The sequence below is a fragment of the Canis lupus genome, chromosome 12, assembly GCF_048164855.1.
Source record: "Canis lupus baileyi chromosome 12, mCanLup2.hap1, whole genome shotgun sequence".
In the NCBI taxonomy this organism is placed as follows: Eukaryota; Metazoa; Chordata; class Mammalia; order Carnivora; family Canidae; genus Canis; species Canis lupus.
Genome location: NC_132849.1, coordinates 61,833,415 through 61,843,915, shown reverse-complemented (window position 1 = coordinate 61,843,915; position 10,501 = coordinate 61,833,415). Strand labels below are relative to the sequence as shown.

Below are 10,501 nucleotides of genomic sequence, written 5' to 3'. Positions count from 1 at the left end.
AGACATTTGTTTGAATCTTTTAAGGCTAAAAATGTACATAGATATCCTTCCAGACAGGAAATGATGATATATTGAGTTTATAACTTAAAAATTCTAATAACATGATTGCAACTTTTTTTTGTTTTGTTTTTAGGAAAATAACCATAGTTCAACTTAGGAGAGAATAGTAAAATCTAGTGAACCCAAGCTATGTCAAAAAGATGTTAGATTGACTTTATGCTGCCATCAGTTGAATTTTGCAGGTGTTATCAATATGCAGTTTGATTTTGGTCAGTATCTGTATGAAGATAATTTTTTTCTTTTTTTTTCCCCAAAGATTTATTTAGAGAGAAAGAGCAAACAGTGGGAGAAGAAGGAGGAGGGAACCCTCAAGGAGACTCGACACTGGGCAAGAAGCCAATGCAGGGGCTCAATCTCACCATGAGATCACAACATGAGCCAAAACCAAGACTTGGTCTCTTAACCAACTGAGCCTCTCTGGTGTGCTAAGAGGAGAACTTCTAAAGGCACATTCCCACTGGGGAAAATTCTTAAGATGCCACTTTCAAATATAAAAATTATCCTTCTTGGTAAGCTTTTGTAGGCGTGTGTGTGTTTTTGTGTTGTGTATGCTCACACACACTCATATATGTTTAAGATTCTCTCAACCCCCTGAGGGGTTGGAAACACTCACAATAGTACAAATGCCAGATTCACATCTAAAGATATACTTTGAATTTAAAGATAATAAATAAAAGCTCCAAAAAGAATTCATGCCAGATTTGTTTAACTTTATGTCCTACAAATATTGAAAGTAAAGTAATACTCCCTTCTTCCTATTCTAGTATAATATAATCTGGCCTAGTTCTTTCAAATTCTTATTTCTAGAAGTGTTATCAGTTTCCTATACTATACATCAAGCATTATGAAAAGCACTTACTGTGTTTTGTAGATTTTCCAGTAGTGACCATACGTCTCTCATTTTGCCAAGAATGTTGCCAGTTGGTTGGATGAGATTATTTCTGTTGCTTTCAATAGGAAATACAACTCACCTGAGTTTACGGACAAGCCAAAAAGAGTCCTGGGGAGACATCTGACCCCAGTCTCAAACAGTGTTAACTGAGCAAAGCTCCCCCTCGCATCTCAGCCCTGCTGCCTCGGGGTTGAACCTGTTTGCAGCACTCTTTCCTCCTGAGGTAGCTACAGCCGTTCTAATATGTCCACATTTTGTGTGCTTCAGAGAGAGCAAGAGTTCATTTTCCATTGAACACAAACAACATTTTGGAATTGAGTCTCACCGGCCCTGATCAGCCTGATCTGGGTCATTTGTTTCTGTCTGAACTCTGCTTGATTGGGAAACTGAAATGAGTTACTTAAGCAGTGTAGAGCAAATCCTCTGCCTTTGTAACTTTACATTTTCATTGATTAGACACAGGAGAGGAGACATATTTCCTCCAGACTTTGGGACATTGTTATTTGAAGGAGGATGGATTGATGCTAGGAGGCAAAAGTAACAGCCACTGATTACAGCCCCCCACGTTTTGCAACCGCCTCTTCCCAAGCACACACATCTACAAAAATGTCCATTCTCTCAGTTCTAGGTCAGGATTAAGAATTCTTGGTTGACATCCAGTTCTTTGATCGGTCTTCCTCTATTCCCTTGTGGTGTGGTGGTCTATAGCCAAATGACAAATTAAACAATTCTTAATGCACCCAGTATACACAAATAGAGAACCAGACTCATTAGGGTGGGAGTGATGGGGACGACCTCTCTTTGAAGAATGGAAAACAATGCTCAGTGGTCAGCATTCCACAGCACATTTCACATCTTGCCAGGAGTAGTTGTGAGGATCCCGTAGCTGGTTGTACAGGTTCTTAATCATTAGTCTGATTGCTCGGATTTTTGTTCTCTGGGAAAACTGCCTTTGTCTGTCTTCCAGGGGGACACTGGAGATGGCTTTGGGAAGGTGTCCTTTCTGGGACTGGTCATCTTTGACATCATATCTTATTTTTCCATAAGATCAGAGGTTTATGGATTGTCTCAAAGGTGAACAATCCCAGACCATATTTAGCTATCCTAGGAATTATTCCAATTATACAATTCTTTAAAACACAGGTATTTTGTTCACTTATATTCATTAAACTCTATGGTTCATACCAAAGCACGGATCATATTGAGATAGCAGGTATGTTGATGTTGAATATGTAAATTAAGATTGGAACCTGGGAGAACCTTAATCTCAAGGCCACTCACAGCCACATTATGTCATATTCTTTCTCCCTCAGAAAAGAATTGTTTCCATTTTAAATAGCCATTCTCTGAGATGTAGCATGAGGGCAAAGATCATGTGGGCAGCATCTCCTCAATGCAGATCACTGGGTAAAACACTCCAAGATAAAGGTCACGATGGTAGCTCTCAGCCTGAGTACGAGAGTGGAGAGCAGGGCATCTGGTCATAGCCAGCTTCTGAAAACCATATTCAGCATCTGCCCACAGACTAGACAACATGCAGTGTGAACTTGCTACATCCAGAAACTCAGATTTCTCTGACAGTGGCCAGTTCAAGTCTCTGGGAAACCCTTTGCGTTGAGTATTTTTCTCTTCCATTCCAGGATTTCTTGTAGGATTTTAGCTCCACCACTTACTAAGCATGTGGCATTAGGCAAGTTATTTATCTTCTCTTACTCTTTGTTTTCCAACCTGTAAAATAATATAATAATGCTCACCTTACAAAGTCCTCAGAATAAGAGATTGGATGTAGAAAGTATCAACACAGAGCTTAGCCTAGAGTAGGTGCTCAGTATTGTTATCAGTGATAGCATTAATCATTGGAGTAGGGGTCATAGGAACAGAAGATCGAAAGAATTAGAAATGTTTATGGGAAATTTTTTAAGGATATAATCTCTGAATGAAAAGCAATCCATATGCAATTCAAAGCTTAAAAAATGACTGGAGGAGGAAAAGAGCTACAGAAGTGCAGAATAATGTCAATGAGGTCATGCAATGAAACAAAAACAAAAACAGGACATTGCTACATGGTATCAAACCATATATGAGAATGTTGAGAGATTAGTGATCTGGGCTTATAAAGAATTTGGAAGTAAATACAAAATAAAAATCCAAAACAACACCGTGCAGAAAATGACGAACCTATTATTGCTTCCTCTCCAACCAGATGCTGGCACCACCTTGCCCGCCTCCCCTACTAAGTCCCTAGGTCCCCTCGTTCAGAGGTGTCTATGATATCACCATCCCATGAGGGATTGCTTGTCATTTGTTTACTCACTGTGCTGCAGCCTGTCACAACACAGCATGATGTCACAACAGGTCAGATAAACACACTCTGGCCCCTTTCTTTCAAAAGGCACAATGGTTGTGAAAAAAAATAACATCTTTCCTCTGTTTGCTGCTTAAAAAGCTGCTCTGAAATCTGACATGTCCACACATTGTAGGAACTACCTATGAGCTCCGGTATAGCATCTTCCCAGGCAAAAGTGCTTCAAGGAGCCTGGATTTTTGCTCACAGGCACTGTGTTCTCACTTGTCAGGCTGCCAACTGGTTTTCTAAATACTAGTTGCAGCTATAATTTCCCAAGTTAGATTAAGGTAACCACTCTAAGCAGGTGAATTTTTTTTTTTTTTACATGAAATGATGAAAAGCCTGAGCTAAGCAGTTGAATTGAGGCTGAAAGCCCTTGTTGAAGGCTCATGGTCTTAGCGCCAGGTAGGGCCTGTTTCACACAGATGCATCTCAGCTCTTTGTTACCTTTAGTGAAGTCTGGGACAGTCAGGTGTGTCTGGTCAGCAACAGGCAACCTGGGTTGCCTCCCTCTGCCTCCCTCTCTCTCCCACTTGTCTTCTCACCCTTTCATTTTATTTATTTATTTATTTATTTATTTATTTATTTATGAGAAAGAACATGGGGGAAGGGGCAGAGGGAAATGGAGACAATCTCAAGCAGACTCCACACTGAGTGTGGAGCATGGCCTGAGGCAAAATCAAGGGTTGGACTCAACCAAGTCAGCCACTTGGATTCCCCATCATCCTCTCTCATTTTCTTATAGTATCTTCAATAACTTCCTTCCCACTATCCTTCCTCCCCACTCCCACCTCAAGATTTGCAGGTAATAGATGTAAAGTTTACACAATCTCATTGAAATGTCTCAGTGTGGCATGTCATTGCACTGGTGCACGAAGCCCGACATCCATCATGACAAGGGGTATTCTCATGGGTTGCCTGTAGCTTACTGTTTCTGCTGTCCCTTTTTTTTTTGTGGGCCACAGTCTGTGAGTGAGGTGGACAGCTGAAAAGGCTCTTCATACAGGTGCTGAATTTCATTATCATTCACATTGAAAATGGGCTACTTGGAGTCCCTCCCTGTGGACATACAGACATGCATTGGTTTGATCGTCCTTTGGATTTTTCTAACCCAAGATTCTGGAGTTTGAGCAATAAGGAAGATAACACACAATTTTAAACAGCAATTTTAAATTTAGCTGTTTGAAACACAGAGTCCCTTTTTATAAGGAAAAAATTTTTTGAGATGTATAGTGACTTACATTCCGGTTGATGGTTTTCTCCGTTGCTTGCCATGACTGTCAAAGTAAGAAGGAATAACAGCATAGACACAAAACACAGAAGTGTGTGCCTACAGTAGAAAATATTGCATGACATGAATCTAATTGATCTGCAGCTGGATTGGCTGTGGGAAGATCAAACATGTTGGAATCAGAAATATTGCACATTTTTGGCAAATTACACAGATTATCATGATGTGTGATCTGTAAAATGGAGACAATGTGTCCAAACTTGCAGGATTGTAAAAACCAGCAATCAAGTCATCTAGATTTCCTAAGAACTGGTCCGGTTTGTACAAAGTTTTGGTAGAACCGATGACTGTGAGTAGCACACAGGTAAACTGTAAAAAAATTTCCTGCATCTATTTAGTGATGCCTGCATTTTTTCAGATTGCACTTACGACAAATGAGACTAGTTTCCTCATTTTTTTGTTTTGGAGTTAAAGATTTCCTTTTTAAGGCTCGCTTCAGTAGGCCATATCCTAGAATTGGAACGATACAGAGGGAATTAGCATGGTCCTCACACAAGGATGACATGCAAATTCATGAAATGTTCGTATTCAAAAAAAAAAAAAAAGAAAGAAAAGTGAAAGATTTTCTTTTTAAATCCCACATTTTAATGAAACAGTGAGGCTATCTATCACACCCCGATACAAGGGTATGAAGAGAAAGCACACCCCCTTATCAAGGTCCTGTGGGCAATGCCGGAGTTTGGAAAACACTTGACACTGTGGCACTATAACCCTGATGTTTGGCATATGATGACCGGCTTTACCATCATGATGATAATTAGAGTCGAAATACCACGGGTCTGTCTTTGACTGTGAGATACTTAAGGACCTATCCCCTTTGCAAGGGCCAGGGGGGCGCAGAGGGCAAGGTGCGTCTGAGGTGCCCCTACCCATGCCCCCCTTACAGCCTGGGTTCAGGGGTCACACTGGCATCTACCCAGAGCTGCAGCAGCAGGTATGAGTTTCTGGGCTCAAATCCTGGCTTGGGTCACAGTGTCCCTGAGGGTCAGAGATGATCAGAGTTTAGAAGTGAGTTGACCACACTGAAGAAGCAGAATATTTCTCACAATGGGAGGCAGGCGGGATTTTAGGAAGAGGTGTGCCACAATGGCTAAGACCCTGAGTTTTGACAGACTGGGGTTGTTTTCATCTTCCCTCTGTGGGGCAAGTCTTCTCATCTGGGAGGCTCAGTTTTCTTTTCTGCAGCATCGGGTGGAAGGTACCCATCCATCATATGGGACACTAAAAGAATTCAATGGAAAGATGCCTGAGAGGTGTCTAGCAAGGCATCTGATAGAGTTAATCAGTAACAGGTTCTCTAGCATATTAATGAATAATGCTCATGGACAATTCACACCATGCCCCAAACTGTAGATTTCAGCTCTGAAAAAGAGGAGTCACTGTGTAAGGATGGACTTGACCTCTTTTGACACGTTGCTCAGCTTGTTTGCACACACAGCATGAACATGCAACACGAGTGCATGGTCAAGGAACTTCTGAGTGCCATGACCTCCAAGACCTGAGGGGCTACAACTTCTGAGACCCAAAGGATCATCTTGTCCGAGCCCCTCACATCACACACAAGGAGCCAAGACGTGGAACTAAAGGGACTTGCCAGGGTCCTATTACTAACCAGTGTTTGACTATTTTCTAACATCACCTACCTACCAGGCTTGTGGAAATTATACCCTAAGTTTTGAAAATGTTAGCTGTACATTTATTAAACTCATGAAATTCATTGTTTGCATCCATTCTCTCACAGATGCTCTTTTCTGGAGCACCAAAGGCTGAAGAGAGAGAGCTCAGACACCGCCATGGAAAGCTGGGCAGCCTCAGGTCATGAGTGACTATGTAAGCCATATGAAGGAAGCTGACTTTATCTTGAGGACTTTGGGGTGGCACCAAAGGGTTTGAAACAGGAGATGATCGTGTTTATTTTTGTTTTGAGAAGGCAGGCCTGGCTGAGGAAGGGACATTCTATTAGAATGAAGCAAGCCTGAGGCAGGAGGCCAGACGGGCTGGTTTCCATATTTCAGATGACAAGTGATGGTGAATTAGAGAAGTTTCTATGGAGCAGAACAGAAGAGGACACATTGGGAGGACCCTTCCAAGAAGAATAACTGAGGCCTGGTGTTGATTCATTGGGGGAAGAAGGAGGAAAACAGGAGAGTGGATCACGGTGTTGAAGCCTCATGAGAGCTCTTTGTATGATCCCGCTGAATCCTCTCAACCACCCTGTAGGGTTGATGGCCCCATTTTAGTGGATGGTTTGGACTCTGTATGGTTTCAATGAACCATTTAAAGGACCCAGCTTCCATACTCTAGGTGTAGAAACTCTTCACACTAATTTAATTCCATTCAGAATGAACACAAACCAGAGAAAGAAATACTGAGACAAGAAAGCATTTTTTTTTCCATAGAGTCAGTGATCTGATAAACACAACACGGCCTGTGGGACTCTGAGAAGCTTAGCTAGTCTTAGACCCACTATAAATTTCTCAGAACATTCTTCAACTCTTTGTAAGAGTAAATTCAGATCTATAAGTGACAATATGCTTCTAAAAACTGATGTGAAATCACAGTAATAATAAGAAAAATCTAAGTAAATTCCTCAGAATGTGAATCCAGATGCTGGAGATTTCTGTTTTCCCTCCATCCACAAACACACATGCAAAATAGACATGAACTTTTTACCTTCCCTTTTCAAAAATAACATATCATGCTATGTTCAATAAGAAACCTCAACACAGTTATCTCTATGAGCTCCAAGTCCTAAAACAATGACTTTTTCATTGCTTTGAAGTGACCTAATGGACTAAATATCACTTATAGTGCAAGTGAGAGCCACCAACAAACCAATAGCTAAACGAATTATTACGTGAATGCCTAGTAAGCTGAACTACCAGAACTTTTTTTTTTCTTTTTCAAGTGGAAGATAAAACCTCTATCATAAACAGGAACATCCTCGGGAATTTTTATTCATTCTGTATTGTAGAATACATTCATATTTATTCACCCATAGGTCACTATTACTCTGTTTCATAATCTCCATTATGAGCAATAAGGACAGTTGGGTATTTGCAGATTTTTATTGATCTTGTTTTATATATATATTGTACATTTGAGTCTAGATAGGTCTTATTGGCACTTCAAGCTCATTTAGATGAGACCAAAGTCACTACGGTCTGTAGAAGTGGGTCCACTGCATTTGCTACAGCACTTTTTAATTCAAAGAAGAGGGGATCCTGTATTCTGATCATAACTCTAAACAACAGAATAAGACACAGAGGCTTAGCATTGAGATGAAGTTAAGGCATCACATCCACTGTGCTTCAACAATAGGAGATATTACTGATCTTTTCCAGGTGTTAGATAAATCGTAGCACCTGCTTACAGTATCAGCAGAGAGATTGCTCTCCAGATTCACACTTCACACTGTGATGCCCTTTTACCTGAAGCATGGATGCCCTAGCTTAAATCTGGAATCATTAAGCCTTCCATTTGAATGTGGAAGTGGACAAATATGAATGAGGGGCAACATAGAGCCGACATCAGGCTTTTCCAAATGGACCTTAGCTCTGTCCTTGTTATATTGACTTCATCGCGAATTGCCTCCTGCCTATGGGTCTGAGGCCACAGATACAAATGCAAACCTAACAGGCCGGTTTAGAAATATCTCAGTACCCAGACGTGGTCTGTGTAATTCTGGCTCAATAATGTTGAAAGTCCCTCTGCACTCTACTTTCAATCACACTCCCAGTAAAACCCTCTGATGAGTTCCTTGGCTGATTTCCTTTCCTTTTGTCTTACTTTGATTTCAAACTCAGAAAGATAGACTTTGTTGTCTTGCAAGGACTTTGCTCCAGCTTTTCTACATTTGTGTTTAGCCTTGGACTACCAGCCGTCCCGTGTCGGAGGCCGTGAAATCTTACAGGACCTGCAGGATGCTGTGTTAGGTCACACACGTATTTCATTTGCTCCTTTGTCGTTGCTGGCCTTCTTTTCTGCCCTTCTTGCTTGCCTCAAAATAAGATCATCATTCCTTACCCATGATTTGACACTCTTCAGAAGCTAAAAGGACAAGATAATGTGTGCAAATCATCTGAACCCTTCTGAAGGAAATCACTGTCTGAACTGTACTTAACACTATCTTTAGTACTTCCTGGCATGAGAAGTAATTTTTCTGAAAATAATCTTTATAGATTTTATATCAAGTCTTTAATGAAAGAGATTTTTTTCTCTTATGTCCCATTAGTAGCCATAGGTATTAAGCTATCCAAGTGTATTTTATATTGACATTTTCCCTTAGTTTCAGCATCATAGTTGTTAATTTATTCCAAAATTTAAAAACCTGAAAAATCACAGATATCGTACCATGCATAATGGCTCGAAATCAAGATGACTATTAAGTAGCAGTGAAATTTGTATTTAAGTGGTGTATATATATAGTTATAAAGGTGGAAAGAGAGACGAAAGTAGAGAGAATACAGGTGTGCGTACGGATGTGTGTATTGTGTGGCTAAGAGAATATGCATAGCGTATATGTAAGTTAACAGTGAAACACAGAGCTTACTGAAGCATTCATGTAGAATTAATACTCAGAAAGCAATTGGTCTTGAATTCTTAAAATTATTAGAAGATAATGAAAATAAATGGACAAGCTAAATTATAGTGTATAGTGGAGCACACTGGAGAGATGAAGGTAGAAAGGAAAATAAGAAGGTGACTTCCATGAAAGAGGGGGCTGATATGTCACTCGCACTCAGGGACCCACAGTTCCATCCCCTAACCTGGGTGGCCATGACAAGGGTGTCGGCCTCACTCAATTCTTTATGTTATATACGTTATATTTTATGTGCCTTTCTGCGTCTGTGCTATATCTAACATAAAATCATGTTTTTCCAAAACCCTTTGTTGCAAGAAAAATCCCACAATATGTAGGGAGTGAGGAACCCCATGAAAATGTCCCAAGTACACATTAGGTGTGATTTTACTGCCTTGGGCTGCTCTCTTGTTTAAGGCAGCAGCACAGCAGTGCAGGAGTGTGAACCACTTAAGCAGAGGCAGGGAGCTTGCTCGTCTAGCTTGCAGAAGCCAATGACATCTTTGGCAAAAGGAGAAGCTAACGTGGTGACAATTGCAGCCTGACCGGGACCAGGAGGGTATTGGGAATGACCTCAGGGCCATAAAGACCGTTGTAATTAGGTAACCAGGCAATGAAAAACACAACAAAATGTGGTTCTGGGAGAGATGGCTAATTAAAAGTCTTTACGAGGCATCCATTGTGCACCGACTAAATTGCTAGATGGCGTGAGGTAGGTCGAAGAATCACAGAAGCTCTTGAGGGAAGTTATAGTTTATTGGGAGGAAAACATTCACCCAGAAGAGTAATTTGTGAAATAGCAGGCTGGTGGCAAATGCAAAATATATGTCAGAATAAAGAACACATAAGAATTGAAGGGACATAGTAGAAGAAGGATTGGCAGGGGATGCTTTGAGAATAGTGGTGTGTGTGTATGTGTGTGTGCGTGCATGTGGATGCATGTATGTGTCTCTGTGCATGTGTGCATGTGTGTGGTGTGTATTCTGAGGGAGGAGGAACACCGATTAGCAGGAAGGATGGTTATGAGCTTCAGGGCCAGCAGGAGGGTTGGGAAGGGACAGTTGAAGCCATGAGCGCAGGCCTGCGGGAGGGACAGAGGACTCAGCCACCGCAACCAGAATTTTCAGTATTTTCATCCAAGAGAAAGTCCCCTGTCAACACTGAGGCCTGACCATGGCTGTAAAGCCACACTGTGGTCATGGTGAAAAATAACTGGAATCGAAGACGCTTTAGAAAAACAATTTAAGTCACTTATTTACGCCAACCAGTGATAGTGAATGGAGATGCTTGGAGTTGATTTTCTCAAGAATATCTGAGAAAATAAACAGA

At 41.0% G+C, this 10,501-nt stretch overlaps 1 non-coding gene across 1 annotated transcript; it reads left to right on the top strand.

Annotated features, from left to right (window-relative positions):
* The first annotated feature begins 5,017 nt into the window (after nucleotides 1-5,017).
* On the top strand, nucleotides 5,018-5,123 carry LOC140601970 (U6 spliceosomal RNA). Its single transcript, XR_012005031.1, has one exon. It is a non-coding gene; the product is annotated as a U6 spliceosomal RNA (small nuclear RNA).
* The last annotated feature ends 5,378 nt before the right edge of the window (nucleotides 5,124-10,501 follow it).